This window comes from Corvus cornix, chromosome 2 (assembly GCF_000738735.6).
Source record: "Corvus cornix cornix isolate S_Up_H32 chromosome 2, ASM73873v5, whole genome shotgun sequence".
In the NCBI taxonomy this organism is placed as follows: Eukaryota; Metazoa; Chordata; class Aves; order Passeriformes; family Corvidae; genus Corvus; species Corvus cornix.
Window position 1 is genome coordinate 3,840,923 of NC_046333.1, and position 22,356 is coordinate 3,863,278.

The 22,356-nt window shown below is 50.6% G+C and overlaps 1 pseudogene; it reads left to right on the forward strand.

The window, feature by feature from the left end:
- The first annotated feature begins 10,356 nt into the window (after positions 1–10,356).
- LOC104686407 lies at positions 10,357–15,973 on the forward strand (annotated as a pseudogene).
- Positions 15,974–22,356: the final 6,383 nt, after the last annotated feature.

The window sequence follows — 22,356 nt, forward strand, 5'->3', positions numbered from 1 at the left end:
CCACCACTTTGGCCCTGAAGGAGTGGCTGAGGAGAGGGAAAGTGCACTGGGATGTTTTCCCAGGCCACAGTGACCTGCAGGGCTGGGGTGCCTGAGGGCTGCTCTGTGTGCAGCTGCCCTGGTTCATGTGACAGCAGGATCTCACTGTCCCATGCCAGCAGAGCAGACACTGCTGCCAAGGATGGCACATCCACAAGCAGGTTCAACTCGTGCTGTGCTGACTCCTGGACCATAGAATGGTTTGTGTTGGAAGAGGCCTTAAGGATCATCTCCTTTCAACCCTCTGCCATGGGCAGGGACACCTTCCAGTAGACCAGGTTGCTCCAGGTCCCGTCCAACCTGGCCTGGAACACTCCCAGGGTCAGGTAGGAAGGGAAACACCTGCATTTCTGGGGCTGGAGGCTGAGCAGATTCCTGCCAGGACGATGCTCCATGCCCTGGGTCAGGACTCAGCACAGAGCAGGGCAGACACTGGTGCTAACCTGAAACACAGCACAGACACCCCACAAAATACCAGGGCAGAAGAGCTCTGACCTAAGCAAATTTGGGGGCCTGGAAGAGCAGACTCTCAGAATGGAGAGAGCCTGGTTCCACTCCAGCAGGAGCCCCTATTAAAGTTCCAGTGACTCCAACAGCAGAACAAAGCCCTGGCACTTCAAAGGTTTCTTTTATGGTGCTCATCCCGTTAATAGGCACCATCTGCTCCTTTCAACAGGAGGGCCATCCACTGCTTTGCTCCCAGCACTTTGCTCCCCAGGGCCGTGGCTGTGTTTATATAACCATGGCAGTTCGCCTAGGCAGGCGGAGAGGGGCCTGACAGCTTCCCAGAGCGCAGGAGGAGCCCCGGAGTAACAACGGGGGATTTGGCTCCCAGCAAAGGCGTTGTGCTTGTGTGGAGAGTCCTCCTGTTTTCAGTTCTGCAGCACAAACCACTAACTCAGCCCGCAGAGCAGGAGATGAATGCTTGGGTTCATTTGAGATGACTTACTGTCACATAACTAGTGATGGTATCGGGGAGTTGCAGCAGTTCTTTCTGGAGTCCACAATATGACAGATTTTTTTAAGCTGGGAAAGCTCTTAGAGTGTAAAAGCAGGGGTTTTGGACTAAAAATTGAAGAATTTGGAGGTATTCAAAAGTCAACTGGACACAATCTTGGGCAACCAGCTCTAGGTGGCCCTGCTTGACAGGAGGTTGGGCCAGAGGTCCCTTCCAGCCTCAGCCAGTCTGTGGTTCTGTGTGAAATCCCTTTAAATGCAGGAATAATCTATCTGCTGTGCTTCATTCACTTTTCCTGGAGAACAATTTGGTATCACCACAGACAGCCCAGGGTGCACACCCAAAGTAAATCTATAGATGGCACAAGACAGAAATGAGAGAAGAGGTAGGAAAACAAGTGTTTTTGTGAATTCCTGTTCCAACCCAGAACAACACCAGATTCCCAGGGACGTGAGACAGATCCAGATACCAGTGATGTGCTCAGATGCTCCATAAGGCTTCTCTTCAGTGAGGGGGAAGAAATACCCCTGGAACTTGCCCTTAATTTTGCGTCATATCCTGATTTTCTGAGCATAATGCTGATACTGGCTGTGCCCTTACAGTAAAATCTTGGAATCACTGAGGTTGGAAAAGACCTCTGAGATCATGGAGTCCAACCCTTAGCCCAGCACTGCCAAGTCCACCACTAAACCCTGTCCCCAGGTGCCACATCCACATGGATTTTCAACACTTCCAAGGACAGTGATTCCACCACTTCCCTGGGCAGCCTGTTCCAATGCCTGACCACACTTTTAGTGCAGAAATTTTATTAAACATCCAATCTAAACCTCCCCATGTATGACTTAAGGATGTTTCCTTTTGTCCTACCCCTTGTTACCTGGGAGAAGAGACCCACCTGACTCCACCCTCCTGTCAGGGAGTTGTGCAGAGCCAGAAGGTCCCCCCTGAGCCTCCTTTTCTCCAGGCTGAGCCCCTTCCCCAGCTCCCCCAGCCTCATCAGACTTGTGCTCCAGACCCTTCCCCAGCTCCATTCCTTCTCAGGACACTCTCCAGCCCCTCAATGTCTTTCTTGTTGCGAGGGTCCCAAAACCAACCCCAGGATTTGAGGTGGATTTAATGTGAGGCCTCACACTGCAGATTAGCACCACCACCCCACCACCCCCTTTTATTTCTCTTGCTGTTTACTGCATGATAACAAATCTCTCACTCCACTCTGATGGTTTCCAACCAGCTGATTCCAAGAGTTTTGAACTGCACAGCAAATGAAATCACCCCTTCAAACAACAAAGCTACTTGTGCTGTTCTCACGTCGACTCTGCTCTTGCAAAAGATTGGTGTTGAGTGTCAGGAGCTTGTTAACTTTGAAGGCCAGTGCTTGCTCGAGGTTTTGCTTCAAATAAAGGATTTGTCTTGCTCCAAAGAAAGAGGGAGAGCACAAGAGATGAGTGAAGGTGTTTCTCATGCCACGCAGAGCCTCAGCTGCCTGACAGAATGTCCCAGCCCACACTGGCTGAGTGGAAAACAATGAAATGGGGCTTTTTTCATCCCCAGCCCTCTTTTCCCTCCTTTAAAGCCTCCTCTCCTCTGAAGTATCATTTAAAATACAAGAACCACGATGCCACTTATTTTCTCCACCTCTAAAGGGAGTGTAAGAAGACAAGACAAGAAACCTTTAAATGTCAAAAATCTCTTCTCTCCTGAGCAGGCACCCAGCAAATCCCTGTGGCTGCTGCAAGCTCACACTGCTGGCTCCTGAGCTCTGGGAATGTGGGCATTTCACCACAGCTCCTCACCTGGGCAAGATTCTAAATATTTATAAACAGCTTTAAGAGCCTTCCCTGCTGGGTTTCTCACAGAACCAGCAGAGATGTGAAGCTTTGGGGATGCACAAGGACCAATAATGCTCTGGGTTTCTCAGGGTGGTGACTGAATCAGCAGGAGCATGAGAGTTACTGACCCTAAATATCCTGGAGCTGAAGGGCTCATAGACATTTTTTTCCCAAACCACTTGGCTTCCATGTCCTCCTGGAAGGATTTCCACCCCGTTTCTTCACCAGCAAGTTTGGTTTTTAAGGCTTCTTGGCTGGAATCCAAAGGTTTTTCTGGCTATGTTGGCTCATGTTCACCCTAAACATGAGAGCAGCTGGGCTTTGAAGGGCAAAGATGGCTTTCCATACCATTTAAAAGAAATAAATCTGTGAACTACTCTCAGGCCTTTGAGGAAGTCACAAAAAAGGTGATGAAAGGTCCTGCTTGTTTTATTTTCTCCACCAGCTTGCTGGTGCTCTGTAGATAGTTACAACCACTTAGAAAATGTGTTTCTACCCTCTAAAAGTGCATTTATTATCCTTTTTCAGACTTGTAGACTTTATACATAGAAATCCTGACAATCCTTCCTCAAGTGGAGGAGAGTGAAGGAGTCTTGAGGAGGGTGATAGAGGGGATCAGAGAGATTAAACCAAGCAGAAGCTGAAAGAAGAAGCAATAACTGCCCTGCACCAAAGAAAACTTGTCTTTTTAGCACAGGCTGAGCATTTCAATTTGGGGTTACTCTTCTCCTTCGTCCAGGGAACTGAGTGGTGCTTCTCTCCTAGGGTGTATTTTTACTATATGGAGGATGTCTTTAAGAAGCGAAGCAGGGAGGAAGGAAATGTTCTCTACTCTAGAAGGCAAAGCAGGAGAAAGATCAGCAGGGCAGTGAAGTGAAGGCTCTCAGTCAGGCATGAGAATGGGGCACAGTAATTATCATATCTGGATGATTATGATTGGATTTATAGCTAATAACAGCACCTAAGTATTGCCAGTGCAGTATGTAAAGAGCTAGTCTATCATCTACATAGTTTAGATTACAGATTATTTTATTTTAAATGGATTATTACAGATCAAAGTTGGGTTATGGTTCCTCCTGTTGAGTCACAAGTTTTTATGAGACCCCCTTGCTGTCTAAACTTCTCAGAGAAGTCTAAGCCACTTAGTCTCAGACTTGGTCAAAAATCTGTGTCTAAAGGGTTATAGTATAAGCAGGTTTGGCCCAAACCACACCGGTTTACACTCTCTGGCCTTGCAGAGAACTCACAAAGCAACAAGGCACCTATGGAGCTGCTTTAGGATTTCATCTCTGTATTTGATCAGATTTTAGTGCTTTTTATCACCCATCTGAAAGTGAGGGTTCCTCGTCTAGGGCATACCCTGGCTTCCTTGTGAGGGTGGGAGCCACCCAGAAGCAGCCTGGACACACCTGTTTGCCCAGCTGGCCCAGTGTCCTGCAGCATTCTGTCCACTTTTTCACCAAAGTCAATCACAGACACCTCAGCTCCCCCATCCCTGGAATGCATCAATTATAGGAGCATCCAGACAGCCCCTTCTGCAACACCCACTTGGTATTCATAGAATCATGGAATGGGTTGGGACCTTAAAAATCACCTCATTCCACCCCCTGCCATGGGCAGGGACACCTTCCACTGTCCCAGGCTGCTCCAAGCCCTGTCTAACCTGGCCTGGGACACTGCCAGGGATCCAGGGGCAGCCACAGCTTCTCTGGGCACCCTGTGCCAGGGCCTCACCACCCTCACAAGGCAGAATTCCTTCCCAATATCCAATCTAAACCTGCTCTAATTCAGTTTAAAGTCAAAGTGTTCTTATCTTAGGATAAACCACAGTGCCTGTCAGAGAGTGTGGAGAGGGAGATGACAAGGGTGTGTGGGATGTCACAGACTCAGCTCTGTCCCACGGCTGTCACTCAGGGCAGCCCTGGGCATTTGGTCACGCATTCATCAGAAGCTCTCCCACAGCTCTTCACAGCTCCCAGGGCTGTGGGCACCAGGGCACACCGGGCTTCCCCCAGGCCCAGCACCCTGTGACATGGCACATCAGAGGAGGCACAGCACCTCCCTGGCCTCCTGGAGAGTAAATTCACACAAGCCTCTTGCCCTTAGATGTCTGGGACAGATCCCAGAGAGGAGAGGGGTTGAGAAGAGTCAGGAGAAGAGGGGAGGCAGTAGTACATGGGGGTTTGGTCCTGACAGCAGGATTTCCATGGCAATATCTGCACATCCCTGCCTGAGCCAGGCTTCCCAGGTAGCCTGCAGAAACCAGCTCAGGGGGGCCAGGGGTATGATCCATCCCAGCCTAAGGCAGATGTCTCAATTAGAGCAGTTGATTCATGCCCTTGAAATCCCTGCACTGAATATGAGCTTCTCTCACGACCAGGGAGCCTGGCTGTGCTGCAGGGATTTTTGAGAGCAAGGGAAACTGAGGCGCCAGCACAGGACAGGATCATGCCCGGACTCCATTTTATTTCTCTGGACTTGGGAAACACCTGCCAGTCCTAGGAATACATTAATTTCCCTCTCAGTGGGGTGTGGGGGCTGAAAGACAGCAGATGACAGGCAGCACTCACTGCTTGAGTAGCCACAACTTCATTGCAGGTGGTTGTTGGCAGGGAGGACCTGTGGGGTTTGCTGTGGAGGAAGGACGAGGCCAGGAGAGGAAATGCACTGGGAAGGCTGCTCTGTTCACAGCAGGGCTGTGCTGTCTGCTCAACCCTGTGCACGTCATTTAGACATTTATAGTTGGAGGTTTTTATACTGTCTTGTAATGGGGCTGCTATAATGGGGTTTTGGGATAGAGAGTTGCAACCAGAGTGAAGAGAGAAGGACCAGGGCAGGAAGGGTGACTGGTGCAAGGCTAAGGATCAAGGTCCTTGAGCATCCCAGTTCCCTGCTCACCACTTCAGACACCTGGAGATGTTTGATCCGCTCCACAGTGGTGACAGCACATGGGGCAGGGTGAGTAGGGCAAGGAGAGGTTTCTGATCTGGGGGCATCACAGCCACAATCCTTCCTTCTCCCTCCTCACAGAGCAGGAGGGACTCACTGGGAGCTCTCCCCATGAAAATAAAACCAGCTTCAGGTTCAAGAAGCCCATTGATTGTAGGACAGAGAAGCAGATAAGTCACTGTGATCTGTCCAGGCTTGATATCAGCGCTGGGGCCATTTGTGCTTACACCAGTTTTTCATCTTGAGCTCTTATCAGATGAATGTGATGGATATGGAAGCAGCCACAGACACTGCAGTTGTTTTCATGGTGGCAGGAGGGGAAACCGTGGGCTTGTGGTGCACAATGAAGCTGTAAGAGATGCAGGCCAGAAAAAGAAAAGCTTTCCTTGCTAATCAGGCACTCAACAGCAATTAAAGAAAAGCAGGGGGTTGGAATAGCATAGAAAATTAGTTGGATTCTGAACACTTTATTATCTTGTATCTCATTTGCCTTACTGTGAAAGCTGTTTCCTAAATTAACAAAAACAATCCACAGTGTAACACGGCAACGAGGGGCTCCCTCAGCCTCAGCTGGCACCTCTTGTGTTTGCAAATCTCAGCAACAATCACAGGCTCACCTGAGCAAATATCTGGGCTCCCTGCTGCCTTATCTCCCCACTCCCAATTGTCCATCCCTCCTGCATTGTGAGTACCCAGCACAACATCCCACCTCTTGCTCTCAAGCCCCCTGACGTGATTAACTGTGGCATCTTTAACAAAACCTGCGGCAATATTTCCTTCTAAAGCAGAGTGAATATTTCATTTACCCATCCTCCTTTGTTTTGCCAAATTCCATTTTTATTCCACTGTATAATTAATCAGGCACTGGAGCATATGACAGCCTGGTTTAAATTTAGTTCTCAGTTCCCCTCTGTAGCCTTGTCAGATACAGCTGGCCGGTCAAACATGGGGTTGGGGTTGTCTGAAAAAGCAGCACAGAAATTGCCAGCCTGGATCAGATCTTTCCTCCATCAATTCTAACACCTTGTCTCCAATGGCAACCAGCACCAGGCACTCCAGAGAGTGAGGAGTGCACAGGTGCTGGAGGAGAAGGATGCACCAACACCCACCCTGCCCAAAGGGGAAGGTGTTCCTGAGCTGGGGGTCCTCTGCCATCAGAGGGTGGAAGGACACACTCCCACATCCCTCCTGCAGTAGCTGCTGATCCTTGTGCTCACTCTGAGAGCCCACGGAACAGCCCAAGCCACTCAGGGCTTGCCCAGACAGGTGAAAAAGGAAGGTGTGTGCAAAGCCTGGAGGCTGCTCAAGGGCTTGGTCCTTGTGGAAATGTCAGGGGGTGACATGGGACAGATGATTTTCTGCAGAGTGCGGCACTCCAGGCACTGTAAGGCAGAATGTGAGATCATTTCAGGGCTATACTGATCTCTCACCAGGGAAGTGCAGCACAGAACTTGCTGGTGCACAGGGCTGTGAGATTTATGTTTTACCCTTTCTCCATGCAGGCTTTCTTTCCTAGTTTCATTCATTTCACCTTCCCACCAAACACCAAACATCTACTTGCTGGTTATAGGCACCACTGCAATAACTTGCTTCTACTCCTTGATCCCTCCCCAACTCTGTGCAGGTCTGTCCTTCCAGGTTATTATTCCCAGAGCTGGGTAAGCTGGGCCTATGTCTTGCCTTTTGCTGACCTGGTATGAAGAATGATCTCCCAAAGGAGGACAGGGCTTGGACATGCCATGCCAGCACCGCTGTGTTTCTTGGAATGACTGTCCATGTCAGGACATCAAGTCATGATGCAGTGGAGAGAGGATTTGGCAGGTGAAGGTCTTGGAGGATTAGGGTGTTTCATGAGGAAAGGAGCTTGGGGGTGAGAGCCTGGTCTGGGAAGACACTGGGAAATAATTCTCATTTAAATAAGAGCAAACAAAGGCAAATATATAATGTGTATTTGGGAAACAGAGAGAGAAATGGAGAGAGAAACAGAGAGGATGTGAGCAAAACACATTCACACATTTATTTATACATACTGCCCAAATGCAAGAGACTTTATTAGACCAGAAGTGAAGCATTACCTTAAAAAAAAAAATCAAACAAACAAACAACAAAAACCCCACAAAATCCCCACAAAATAACAAAGCAAATTACCCCAAGTGTGAGGTTTCCTAAGTGGGAGGACCTGGCAGCGCTTTCACTGGCATCTAGTGGTGCATTGCAGAGGCAGTCGATGGCACAGCTTCACTTCCAAAGTGGATTTGCCTTCAGGCTGGGGCATCACCACTTCCAAAATGAGTTTACAAAGAGGTGGTTTTGGACACAGCCTAACTCTGCCCTGACAGCTTTGTCTGTGAATCACTTTTGGGCATGAACATAAAATGCTTGGAGTCTAGTTTTGACCGCATGAGCAAAATCTTGGCATCATACCATTGGGACCATTTGGTCTCTCTTTCCTTGGATTTTGGGGCTTTGCAGGAGTCTGAGGGGACATCAGGCAGATCTGATCTGTTTGGAGGAGAGGCTGAGCTGGGGCTGGGAAAATGCAGATGTCAGTGGGGAGCAGCAGGAACTCTGAGGGCACAAGTCCTCTGCCCTGCTGGAGGTGTCCCCTTTGGAATAAGGTAAATGGTGCCCCAGTGGACAAATGGACACTGACACAGCTGGCATGGCACGATCCTGGCCCCTTCCTCCAGAACCCTCTGGAAGCAAAGAAGTCACAAAAACAGTCTCCACCCCTCCAGGGCTGAGATTCATCTCAACCCTCATCCATGTCCTGTCCCAACTCTCTCCCTCCAGGGTGACACACCCCCGTGTTTGATAGAGCTGCTGACTGGCACCAGGCAGGGTTTGTAGGGAGGTATTATGGAAAAAGGAAGGATGGAAAGGGGAAATGTTAGCCAAGGAGTCCCCAGCATGACCTGGGGTCTACCGTGGCCCTACACCGTGGTCTCTCCTGCCTGTCCAGGACCTCCTGTGGGATTCTGGTGCATCAAAGCAGAGCAACTTGAGCAAGGCAGACTGAATGAGGCTTGTGTGTCTTCTGCTGTGCATGTCCTGCTCTAGAGATGGTTGAATTTGCATTAATTCTTTCTTCACTGGATTGGGGTAAAACTGGAATATAGGTGCCTCTTCAAACTGGTGCTGCTGTCTCACACTGGTGGTTTGTACTGGGGTAAAAAATATATCAGCAGACTTTAGCTTAGTTTACAAACAGTGTGTAGAGTAAATCTGAACTCCAGGGAATATGTAACTTTAAATTTCCCTGTGTGATCCAAGACAGACACCATCTCCTGCCTCAGTTTCCCTGAGTCAGAGAGGAGAAGAACAGCATGTTTGCAGCCTTGAATCATATGTAGGACAGGTTTGGAGGTGCTGGTGCATGCAGGAATAAGTGTTATTGTCCAGCCTCAGAGGCATGGGACAATCCCAACTCTGCCCCAGGGAAGAGCCGTGCTGCAGCAGCTTTTCCTCATTCCCATGCTCCTAAAACCTTCCCAAGGAAGCATCCTGGGCTAGAGCTTCCTGCTGAACCTCTAAGCCTCATTGTGCAGGGCAGATCTGGGATGGTCTGGGTGCTTTCCATGGGATCCAGCTGAGGCTCAGCCTCTCCCAGGCAGTGCTCATCCCTCTGCTAAATCTACTCCACATCCCTCAGTGTCCACCCTTGTCAAATCCACCAAGTCACTGAGTATCAAAGGGATCCTTTGCTGGTAAATGGGCACAGACCCTCCCCACTCCGCCAAGGGGGATTGCAAACTGCTGCACGCACAGGAGTACTCCCTGGAATGCATCCTTCCTCTCTGGATACAGAAATACTCCCTGGGATGTGTCTTTCCTCTCCTGAAACCTCCTGGAGCCTGGGAGGGAAGAAGGATGCTCGCAGTGCCGCCGGATGTTTTCCTCCCCAGAACAACAAAAACTAAGGGAACACTCTCAGCTGGGACAAGCGGCAAATGTCCCGAAGCTGCCCCAGTGGCTGCCAGGGCAAGGGAGGGCAGGATCGGGACCAGGGATGCAGGGAAGGGGGACTACAACTCCCAGAAGGCAGCGCGGGCCGGGGACCCCTCCAACTTTCCACCAACACAGCGGAGAGAAGAAGGACACCCCGGGGACAAATCCCCCTGCGCTCCCTCCCGGCGCTCCCGCCGGCACCTTGGCGGTGCCTGGGCATCCTTCGGGGCGCTGCCAGCGCGGAGCATCGGCCCTGCCCGGCCCTGCTCCGCCGGGCTTGGCTCTTCGGCTTTGTTTGGCTTCACCCTTCCTCCGGTAGCTCTCGCTGCTCTTTAGGTCAGACTTCCTTTAGGTCAGCCCGGCTGCGGCCACCACACAATTTCCAGCCGAGTCTGCGGCGCGGCGGTGCCGCCGGGGATGCTCCGGAGGAGGGAGATGCCAGCGCGCACCTGAGGGACCGCCCAGGTAAGGGGTGCTCGGCCACCAGCCTTTCCTGAGTCCCCGGAGCCGAGGGAAGGACACAGCAACTCCCTGGGATCTGGTTCTGCCCTTCCTTCAAACCCCGAGCCCCGGGGATGGCGGAGCTGGAAGTAAAGGGTGGGTTGGGATGTGGAGGATCTGGAGAGTGGAAAAAAAAAAAAAAAAAAAAAAGGTAGAAAGGAGGCAGGAATTTCTTCTTTGGCGTTGGTCTGAGTTGAGGGATTTGTTGCTTTTTGCCGGAATTCCTGGCGATTGAAACGCTGCTGCCAGGGCGGTGTTTCCCTAAGGGGCAAGTGTGAGCATCCCTGGTGAGGGGAGAGGCCGTGGACACTGCAGTGACCCACTGGCACCTGCGGCCCCCCCGGGACCCCCCAGCATCACCCAGACCCCAGGAGGGTCCTTGGTGCCGAGGCTAAATCCACTATCCACTCGGGGTTAATGACTTTCCTTAATAAAGATGCAATACTGAACTTTTCTGAGTCCTCTTTCCAGCCTGGCTGCTGCTGAGGCTTTGTCTGCTTTGAGATAAAACACAGCTCCTCCCCCCGCGACGAAGGAGTGCTGGGGTGTCTCCCCTCCAACAGCAAACACTGAGCCCAGTTCCTGCTCCAGGTGGGTGTGTTTTGTCTCTCCTGGCTCAGTATAACTTCGCAGGTGGTTGGGTTTTGGGATGTATTATTAATATTAATGTTATTAATATTAATTATATTAGTTCTATTAACATTAATTTTAATAATATTATTACTATTAATGTTAGCATTAATATTAATAATAATATTAATATTACTACTACTAGTATTGGTTTTGTTTTCCTGTGGTTCCTCTGTACCATCCTGAAGAACTCAGCTGGGATGGGAGCACCATTGTGTTCATAGCTCTTACCAGCAACAGTGGGATCCAGATGGATTGGCTGGTGGGGAAACACATGGCATGACCAAATCTGAAGTAATTTTCCCCATTATAACCGAAATAGCTGCCCAATTAATTTACCACACTGACCCCTCTCCTCTGATGAACTCAGAGCTGCAAACTCTGCATCCCAGTTGTGCCTGGATGTTTATCCTCCACATCTCCCACTGCCTGTCCCCTGATCCATGGCAAGCCCCCTCCCCAGCCCCTGCACCTCAGCTCCCCAGGGACTCATCTTCCCAGCCACCGCCCTGCTGGCCTCCCAGACCTCCTGGGATGAGATCTCACCGGCAGCCTGTGTCCCTGCTGGCCTCCTGCCCCATAACTGGAGATTTTGGCAGCCTCGGCCTCAGCCATCAGTGCAAGCCTGCCCAGCCACATGTGCTCCTGTTGACAGTCATCCCCACTGCCTTCCTCCCCTCAGCCTTTCTGGCTCCTTTTCCAGCTGCAATCCACCCTCCTGATGGGAGACACTGCTCACATCTCTGTTGGCCCTGATTTATTTACTTTTCAAATGGAAATGCATAAGGACCCACACCCTCCTGCCAACTGGACCCTCTTGAGGAGGACAAAGTCACTTCAGCTTCCAGATTTCCCTTCTTCAGCTTCCCACTGCGGACATCACTGACCTGTCCTCCCCTGTGCATGGAGATCTGTCCATCCAAAGCAGGGCACCCCAGTTTTGCAAGTGATGACGAGTTTGGGGTTTCTTCTCAGTTCAGGGGATCTCATTTGCTCTGCAGCCACTCGCCAAAAATGAGTCTAATTACAATAACTACTGCAAAGTGCATTATTTAATTAACTTTCATATCTTCTTGATCAAAGGACAGAGGACTGTTCTGAGAATAAATCACTAGCATGGCAGTAGTAGAGCTGATACCTCAGTGTCATTGTGACAGCAAATGCATCACTGACCCCCCAAAACTTTGGGAAATCATCCCATTCCTGCCCTCTCTGCCAGTGTCCAGTTGAGCCTCTGGCTTTGTTGGCCTCTGGTTCAGTGTTTTGTGGAGCAGCCAAGGTGCCACCCATTGTGTTGACGTACTGAATACAGGAGGTGGAGAAGAGATAACAACCTAATAATTTTCCCTTTATTTTTTCAATCTGGCAGTTTAAGTCTCCAGGAATAGCAGAGAAGCCTTTCCAGGAATGCCAGGGAAGCCTCTCCAGACAAAAGGAGGATGGAGATGGAGCTATAAGCATTTCATCTACAAGCTGAGGTGTCAGAAGGCCAAGGAATGAGGAAGAGCAGCACACTGTGTTGGCCCTGAGCTGGCATAGAGCAGCAGCACCCCGTTCCCACGGGGAATGCATCCATTCCAGCACTCTTTGATGTGTGTCCTGGTGGTTTTTGCATCCCCACTGTGGCTCTGTTGTACCCATGGGCTGCCTGGCAGCTATTGAGGACCTGCCATGAGGGATGTGGTCAAACCCAGGGTGCCACAGACCCACCCATGCGAGGAGTGCAGGAAATCCTTCAGCAGGCAGGGGAACCTGAGCAGGCACCAGCAGATCCACACAGCAGAGCAGATCTTCCCTTGTGGGGCGTGCAGGCGGCGCTTCACCACGTGGGCCCACCTGGCCACCCACCAGAGCATCCACACGGGGCAGAGACCCTTCTGCTGTGGGAACTGCAGGTGCTGCTCCTGCCTGGGGATCTGCCTGGCTGCCCTCCAGAGGCCTCACGCCAGGGCCGGCCCCTTCGGCGAGAGCCTGAGCTCCAGGGTCTCCCTCAGCGCCCACACGCGCACCCACGGCGAGGGGAGCCCGTCCGCCTGCGCCGAGCGAGGGAAGAGCTTTGTGGAGAAGGGCACCCTCACGGCCCACGGGGAGGTGCACAGGAGGGAGAAGCCCTGCGAGTGCCCCCAGTGCCGCAGGTGTTCTGGGCAGAGGGCACACTGCTGGCTCAGCAGAAGGGGCACCTCTGGGGGGGCCCTTTCATCTGCATGGAGTGTGGGAAGGGTTTGAGCACCAAAAGGTGCTTCAGTGTCCACCAGAGGAACCACGCCAAGCAAAAAGGGCACAGCGACAGTGTCGTCCAGATTAAAGAGGAGCCTGATTTTGGCTTCAGGCCAGAGGAGAGTGTGCTGGAGAACATGGCCCGTAAAGGAGATGTGGCCCAGGAGTGTAGCATACCTAGAAATCCATCAAACCCAAGAAACCCTCCTTGGAAAATCCAGGTGAAGGAGGAACCAGAACCACCCACTGATGGCACAGCAGGCACTGCTGCAGCAGCCTGCCAGAAACTTCACGTCAAGGAAGAGCCACCAGAAAACCCAACCTATGGAAAGCTCTTTGATTCAAAGATCCCACCACCAGTCTTAGAGGGGAGACAGCCTAAAAAGGAAGAAGATGCAGATGGGCAGCACAAATGGGAAGTCCCAGTGGTCAGTAAACGCGTGCTTCATGTGAAGGAAGAACCTGAGGAAAGCACTGATTTTGGGATGTGTTATGGACAGAAGCCAAACCCCAGTGCTGTCCAGAGGATCCAAATTCAAGAGGAACCTGGTGTGGTGGCCAACCACCAGGAGAGCCAGAGCCCAAAGAAGAAGCAGGAGAAATGCTGCCAGTCCACCAGAGAGGAGATGCTGGAGAAGCATAAGAAATCCACGTCCAGGAAAGATCCCTCAGCAAAAGGAGACCCCCGGGGCGAACGGACATTCCCCTGCCCCGAGTGCGGGAAGAGCTTCAACCAGAAGTCGAACCTGACGAGGCACAGGAAGATCCACACGAGCGAGGGGCCCTACAAGTGCAGCGAGTGCGGGGAGAGCTTCCGCATGAAGCGCAAGCTGCGGCGGCACCAGCGCGCCCACCTCAGCGAGCCCTTCAAGTGCCCCGAGTGCGGCAAGAGCTTCAGCCAGCGCTCCAACCTGCTCCGGCACCAGAGGATCCACACCAAGGAGGAGCCCTACCGGTGCCCCGAGTGCGAGAAGACCTTCAACCAGAAGGCCAACCTCTTCCGGCACCAAACCATCCACGCCCGCATGGGGCCCTGCAAGTGCACCAAGTGTGGGAAGTGCTTCCCCCACAGGCGCCACCTGATCAAGCACCAGCTGCTGCACTCTCGGGGGGGAGCCCACAAGTGTGGGGTCTGTGGGAAGCGCTACCGGCTGAAGAAGTACCTGAGGAGGCACCAGAAAATCCACACGAGGGAAGGAGCTTCTCCCTGCTCAAAGTCTGGGGAGAACGCGCGGACTGGACCCCACCCTGCTGAGCAGAGGGCACTGGGCCCTGTGAGGAGTGATGTGGAGAGCTGAGCAGGTGGTGTGCCTGCTCCTGAGGGAAAATCCTTTGGGAAGGGCAAGGGATGGAGACAAACTCTATGTGGGCAGGATCTGGGGGTGGGCAGGTCAACCTGCGGGGCAGTGAGGCTAAGGGGACACAGGACAGCTGAAAACCAATCCTGTACCACTTTTCTGAGTACAAACCTCGGGGTATCACTTGCTCACAGCTGTGGGATGGGGCTGGAGAGCCAAGCACTTGGAGATGGAGGGATAAGAGCTTGGCATCCTTTGTAGTGGTGTAATGTGCCACTAAAGGCTGCCAAAGTTGTGGATGCCAAAATTACCTTGTGTGGACAGTATAGAACCAGGAGTGTCAGGCAGGGTTTATTTTTGTTACATCACTGTGTCTCTAAAAGATGAAGGGAACCTCTCCCCTGCAGGCAAGGGTTTAAACCCAGTCTCCTCCCTCATGCGTCTCTGATCCACACCTTGAGGGAGCTGATGGACCCTTCCCAAGTGGGTGATACAGATTTGGGACAAACTACTGCCAGCTAAATGAGGGTTTTAAGCCTTGAATCCCCCAAACCAGGCTGCCAGATTGGTTTAATCCAGGTCCCTAAAAGTGAGTTATGCAAAACTAATGACTGTTTTCCCAAAGGCAGCCCAGAAGCCAGGGGATTGTGTTCTGATTTGCGCTCCCACAACCCCAATCCGTGGGTGTAAATCAGAGTGGCTTTCCTTACATCGAGTTTCACATCCCTGATGAGCAGGCGGCTTTGCCACCACGAGTCCCAGAGGCATCGATGACTTCAGCAGCTTGAGAAGCTTGAGCTGGCTTTCAGCACCTGCTTCCCTACCTCTTACTGTGATGCTCTTGGTAGGGTATGGACTCCACTGGGCATTCAAATTTATGGATTTAGGGAATTCAAACTGAGCAGCAGGAATAGGTGAAACACTTCAGACTTTGTGGACCAGAGAACTGGAAATTATTTCCCTCTAGGGATGTTTTCCCTTCCTTTCCCTGGTGTAAAGGGACTGTGCAGCTACTCAAAACCGTGGACAGTCAGCAGCTGTTATAACTCACTGCTGATGGTTTGTTTGAGTGCTCCCTGGTCAGGTGAATCTTTGTGTCTTGAAAGTCCCTGGTGAAGCAGAGATGTGGATTGAAATGTATGAGTGAAAACAACAAGTTTAGGATGTTCCAGGGAAATCTAAGGATCACCCTTGTTAGAAAAAATGGGTCTCTATGCAGGAGAAACCTCTCTGCAGGACTGGGAACTGTTCCTTGGCAATAACATGGCTGAGCCAAACTGGACAAAGCAAAATGGCCTCAGTAGTAGGCCAGTAGGGTACAGCAGAGCCTGTCAGTGGGGACAGAATGATGGACAGCATTTATTTCCTTTCCATTAGCCAAGCTGTAGAGACTTTTGCCAGGAACAGGAACTGCTGTGAGAGGATTTCCAGCTGAATCATTTTGTCCCTGCACAGGGACAGGGCAGTGAGTCAATGCCAGCAGCTCTCCTGGACATCACTGGGTCTTCCACCCTTCACCATGGCCAGTCCTATCTTCTGGGGAAAATCAGGGCTGGCAGTTTGTAATATCTCCTAAATAAATAAGTATTCAAAGAAAAGAAGAAAACAAACTGAGCCTCTCTTCTGTTTTTTTTGGGGGGGTTTATCATAAATATCACCGAGAGAACCACACTGTGTTCTACCCTCACTGCAACAGGTGAGTGGTGCCAGAGCCAGATGTGTACCAGTAGCAACCACGTTTAACTGGGTTTAACTGGAGATTGTCACAGAATCACAGAATGGTTTGGGTTGGAAGGGACCTTAAAGATCATCCAGTTCCATCCCCCCGTCATGGGCAGGGACATCGGGATTGAACAAAGCCAAATCTCACAGCAGCAAAACAGCCTTCATCCTTTTCTCCCCCATTAAAAAGGCTCCCAGATAATAATAAATAATTTTATTAATAAATAAAATAATATTTTGCACTGCATAGATTTTATTGGAAACCCACCTGTGTACGCATTGCCTGAGCAGTCTCTGTCACCAAGGAAAAGGATGCCGACAAGGCCTGGTTTTACAGTGAATTGAATGGAGTAAAACTGAAACCAATGCAGTTAAACCTAAGTAAAAGTCATGTTACTGAAGAGACATCCAAGCTCTGATGACTTTTAAAAAGGAATCTGGTTTTCCACTGTGGTAAGACTTGTCTTAAAGCAAGTTAGGCACAATTTTTGCCTGGATTTCAGGGGGAGTTTGGCCAAGCATCACCTCATTGACAATCTTTGTGTATGACCTCAGCATCAGTTCTGTCTCCAGCTTTCAGCATGGCCTGTCTGGATGGAGATGGAGCTGGGGACAGGCTGTGGTGGGCAGTGTTTGAGCAAGAGAGCTCCTGTCGTGCTTGATGGGACACAAGTGGTGCTTGGCGTGTTCTGCTGTGGTGGGAAGGAGAGGGTCCTTGGCTCCAGAGCAAACATGTGCTCCAACAGAAGTGCCTTGGGATGTTTACTTGTCCTTTGAGAACAGGACAGTTCCCATGAGAACTGCTTGGAGAATCCCAGGCCGTGGAGAGTCTGGTGTCCCCAGAGACAGGGACTGAGGGAAGGAAAAAGAGCAGGGTGAAAACTGGGTGAGCCCCAGGGTACTGAGTATCACACACTTCCACACGAGCTTTGTCTGCTCAGATTTGACTCTCAGCTCCATGGGGAATGAATATTTGCCCACCACCACTACCTTGGCTGCCTCTCATCCCATTCAGGGCCAAGGGGATGCTGCCAGGTGGCACCAGGTTATCGAGCTCAAGGTGTGTGTGTGTGGAACCAGGGCCTCCATCTCCAGACCCAAAGCACAGCCCCGCCCTTCAGAGGGATTTCTCCTGCTGGAACAAAGCCATGGTGAGAGATCTCCATCAGAGCACCAAAGCTTCTCCCTTGGCACCCCCTGCAGATCTGAGTGAGGCCATAAAAACATCTGTGACCTCAGTCAGCTTTAAGGTCCCTTCCAGCCCAAACCATTCCACAATTTTATCCCCAGGAAAGGTACCTGGTTCAACAGCACAAGGTCACAGCTGAGGCTTCTCCTTCAACAAACCAACTCTTTCAATGTGTAACCTCACATCCTTAACCACAAACCAACAGAACCAACCAAAACAAAAAGAGAATGTGGAACATCCACTTCACCCTGGGTTTTGTCTTTCTTCATTTTGTAACTTGGAAAAGAGAACCAAAGAGGATGTCAATGTCCCTCCTTTTTGTGGTCACTTGGCAAGCCCCTGGTGAGCCACAAGTGTGACAGGGCATGATCCAGAGAGAAAAAAAGGAAAACTGGAGCTGTGTTTCCCAAGATTTCAAAATTCAAATATAACAGCATTTCTTTGCCCTGAGGATACTGAATTCCTGTAGAAGACAGGTATTGTTTTTCAGACTAATTTTGGAAATGGAGAAACTAAGGGAAACTTTGGATCTCAACAAAATCCCACAAGCAAGCTATGTCAGAGGCACACCCTCATCCTTCTGCTCCTCCATGACATGCTTTGAAACAGTTGTGGACTCATTTAATCTGAATCATGACGTCAGTAGAAGTTTGACTTCTAAGTGACACACATTAGAAATCAGAAAACACAAGCTGCACGAAATATGCAGTGCCCAACACAGGCTGAACTCCTATTTTACAGTACTATTATTTTTTTTTAATTAGTAATGAATTAATTAATAATATTTTCTTTAAAACCTCCTAATTCTGAGAGCATGTCCCCAGCATTTTGACCTGTACTGCCAGAGCTGCTGTCAGGAAGGTGCTGCTGGTAAATAGCCAGGCAGAGTGGCTGTGTCTGTGTAATTCAACCAGGCCAAGGACACTTCTCCAGCCCTGAGGGCTCCCTGCTGCCCTGCATCCATACGGCTACACTCCATTTGGGATGGCATCATCCAGCTCTGCCATGGGACCCACCCCTGGCTCCAGCTCTGGCTCAGGCTAAAAGTTTCAGCATAAGAGTTGAGAAAATTGTGCTCTGGTGTACAGGAACATCATTTTTTTTATCAGTGACGTGGCTTAGGGCTCCCTTCGCCCTGAATCAGCACATGTCCAGCAGCCACCAAATGCTCCAGGAGCTGCTGTGTGACCCAGGCTGGCAGGAGCGTGGATTTACTGTGTGTTTCTGAGGGCATCAGCACTGCTGGTTGTAGCCACAGCCTAACCCAGGCAGGCTGCTGCAGAGCACCCAGCTACAGGCTTCCCTGGGAGCTGGGGGTTCACAGGGGGACTCCCAGCCACAGGGGGGGAACAATTTTCCTGGACTCTACCTCACCCTGTCAGGCAGGGGGTGCTGACCTGGGCTCTGCCACTGTCACACCAAACCTCCTCTCTCAAGTCACCTCACTACATTTTTTCCCTTTTGCAAAGAGTTTTGAGCTCCACAGACAAAAAGGTCATGGAAGAGGAAAGCAGGACGGCTCATGGAGTGATTTTTGGGGGTGTCCTGTGCAGGGCCAGGAGCTGGACTCGATGGTCCTTGTGGGTCCCCTCCATCCCAGAATATTCCATGAATTCTACGACTCTTTCCTTGCCCAGCTCTAAGGGGGTCAGCCACATGAGCAGAGTGAAAGTATCCACATGGACAACACAGAGGTACCTGCTGGGGATTTAGGATGCAAAGCAGCTCAGTTTAGCTGCCTAAAAATGGCAATTAAAAAAGACAACTATTGTAAATAAAAAGCTGTTTCCAGCCTGCTGCAGCACTGGGCTCTGCATTTCCTTAAAACAACACCTGGACACCAAACTTTGGCATCCTGCAAGGAGCATCCCCACCAAGGACTACGGCTCCTGGGAGCCTGCAGCCCCGGCAGCCTGCAGCAGGGAGGCTGGGGATCCCCCCACCCATGTCCAAGAGGTTTTTGGAAGTGTTCAAGGTCAGACTGGACAGGGCTTGGAGCAACCTGGGATAGTGGAAGACGTCCCTGCCCATGGCAGGGGTGGAATGGGGTGATCCTTAAGGTCCTTCCAACCCAAACCATTCCAGGATTCTCTGATTCCATGGTGTGACTGCCAGAGCTCACTTCAGCAACAGCAAGAGGGGGTTCACCCTCCTCTTCACAGAGCTGAGGATCCCCGTGCCCAGGGCAGCACCTTCCACCCTCCCACTCCCTCCTCAGCTGCCAGATGTTGCCTTTGGGATTGCACAAAGGTGCTGAGACACCACCCCACGTCCATACAACACCAGCTTTCAGTACTTGCATGTGTCTTTGGAGCTCAAGCAGGCTCCTTCCCCACTAAAATCACCTGGTGGGGAGTGATCCCCTCCCCTCTGTGCTTTCGGCAGTCCTCACTCTTGCAGGATTTCGTGTGTGCCCTGTGCTCCATCCCCCCACTTTATTCTCTCCAAGTAGATCTGTTTGAAGATTCCCTTCAGCATTTCTGTTCTTTAAATTGGCCTGTTCTCCCTACATTCGTTTCGCTGGTGGTAAATTCATCAGCCCTAAATAGGCAGAGCGATAACAGGCCATGATAACACAAATGTACACAAAACAGTTACATGAAAAGCAGGGAATTAATCCATTCACTTGAAAACAGGCTGTGGTGGAGGACTGCTGCTTCCTGAAAGCTTTGTAGCCTTTTTCCTTTGTGCAAGATGTTCTTGCTCCAGTAATCTTTGCACGGCTCTGCCCTATTTCTGCAAGCTACAGACACAGCCGGGCTGGCTCAGCCCTCGCCACCCAGTCCCCCCTGCCTCACCCCTGGCTCGGGGATTTGCTTTCAGGAGTGAAATGACAGCGAGGAATAAATTACCCAGTGCCTCTTTCCTGACTGATTTCTTTTGCCCACGTTAGGTCTTTGCTAATAACCCCTCTGCACACAAACAAACCGGAGCCAGGACGGTGGAGAGGCAGCCACAGACATCACATGGCAAAACTCCTGCCCTGATGAGGTGATGGCTTTTCCAGCCAGGGGATTGTGAGTGATGAGCACCAGACTGCGTTCCTGGAGCAGGGATACAAGGAGAAAAGGCTTTGCCTCAGCGTCTTCCAAATGAGAGCCTGGAGGACAATTAGAGAGCGAGCACAGCCTGGCTGGACACAGCTTTGGAGGAGAGAAGCAGCTCCGTGTTTATGGGCTGTGGTTGGGGCTTTCTAGAAAAGTCGGACATGGGGTGGATGGAGATAAATTCTCATAACAAAGCCTCCCTCACCTGCAAATCTTCCCAGGGTCGAGTGAGGAAATAAAGCAAGTTTGGAATAGACGTGTTTTGCCCTATCTCAGCGGTTGCAGGTCCACAGGGTGGGATTTTTGGGGGTGTCCTGTGCAGGGCCAGGAGTTGGACTCGATGATCCTTGTGGGTCCCTTCCAGCTCAGGGTATTTTGTGATTCTGTGATTCTGTACTTTATCTCACCTGATGTAAACACCTGAGCTGGTTCAAAACCAAAGGAAAGAAACAGATGGGGAAAGCGATTTTTCTGCTCCTTGTAAATTATGACCCTGCGATCAGACTCCAGGACTCTTTCTGGCTGTGTCTCCACGAGCAGCAAAGGGGAGCCAGGCTTGGAGCAAGACATCCTCATCAGTCCATGGTGCTTTTACCCTACAGCATCCAATCTATTTGGGAAGAACAGCCAGGAGTTTTTAGTTATTAGACAAAATTGGTGCACGGGGTCAGCGCTGCAGATGTCTCTGGTGCAGAAACTCCCCTCTGGCAGTGTTGGCTGTGCAGATGGAGCTCTGCCTGCAGGCTCTCTGAGGAGGTTTGTGGGGCAGGCAGGAGTGTGGAAAGGCTGGTATAACCCACAGAATTTCCCAGTCATATTTTTTTATAACTTTGTTTTCATTTAGCGGTGGGCAGAAGGTAGCTGGGCAGGACATGGAGTAACCAGCAGGAGTGAAATAATAATATATGATCCAGTGTTGTTTGCTGTTCACAGAATGAAATAAACTGCATTTTGTACTTATCCTTCTTTTTAACATCACATCCCAGCATGCATTTGCTGCACGGGATCCTCCAGCTACGAGACTCACTCTTCACCCTAGATTTTTTCTGTATCTGCTCTGATGTGCAGGTAATTTGCCTCTATTTTTCTCATTAAAAGCTGTATTACAGAAAGATGTGCATCAGTGCTGTCAGATTCAAGTCATCCTGAATGGGATGAGGGTGGGGGAGGTAAGAGCTCAGGATGGAAGCATCCACCTGGGACCAGGGAACCATCATCCTCATCTTGATTCAACCCTTCATCCCATGGCAGGTCTGAGGGGGAAATAGTGTGAGGCTGAGGTTTTCCTGCAGGAATCACTGAGAAAGGACTTAACTCTCCCTCTAAACATCTGGAAAAGCACACTCAGGGTCCTCACTCATCTTGGTGTAAACCAGTCTGAAAAAATCTGTCACAAACAGAGGTACCTGGGATACTCCCTTGGGGACATCTCTGAGCCAGATGTGTGTCACAGGCCACTTGGTGATCCAGTGGGATGTTTCAAGGCCAGGTTGGATGGGTTTTGGAGCAACCTGGTCTAGTGGGAGGTGTCCCTGGACATGGCAGGGGATTGGAACTGGATGAGCTTTCAGGTCCCTTCCAACCCAAACCATTCCATGACTCTGTGATCCTTTCCTTAGCTATTTTCCAAGCAACTCTCTCCAACCAGGTGAATTTCTGGATTCTCCAGCCTCCATCAATCCCCATTTCCATTTGCTAGTTGAGAGAGCAGCTCTGCTCCTTCTCCCCCACAGAGGGACATTTGTTATTCTGAACAAAAATATTGCATTGCCTCGTTGTTTAATCAAGTCAAAATTCATAGGCAGCTTCTGTGCAGAAGATAAAATGTTTTGGGACAGTTTAGTCCTTTTCTTATCTGAGTGATTAGGGTTATGTAAAGTCTTTTCTCTCAAACACAGAGATGGAGTTTCATAAGCGATGGACCAAAATAGTGCTAAGTATCCAACCACCTCCCCTTGATCACACAGGATTAGTACAATTAATCTGTGGGCATTAGTGGCCAGCAGGGTTTTGCCTGGAGGATATAATA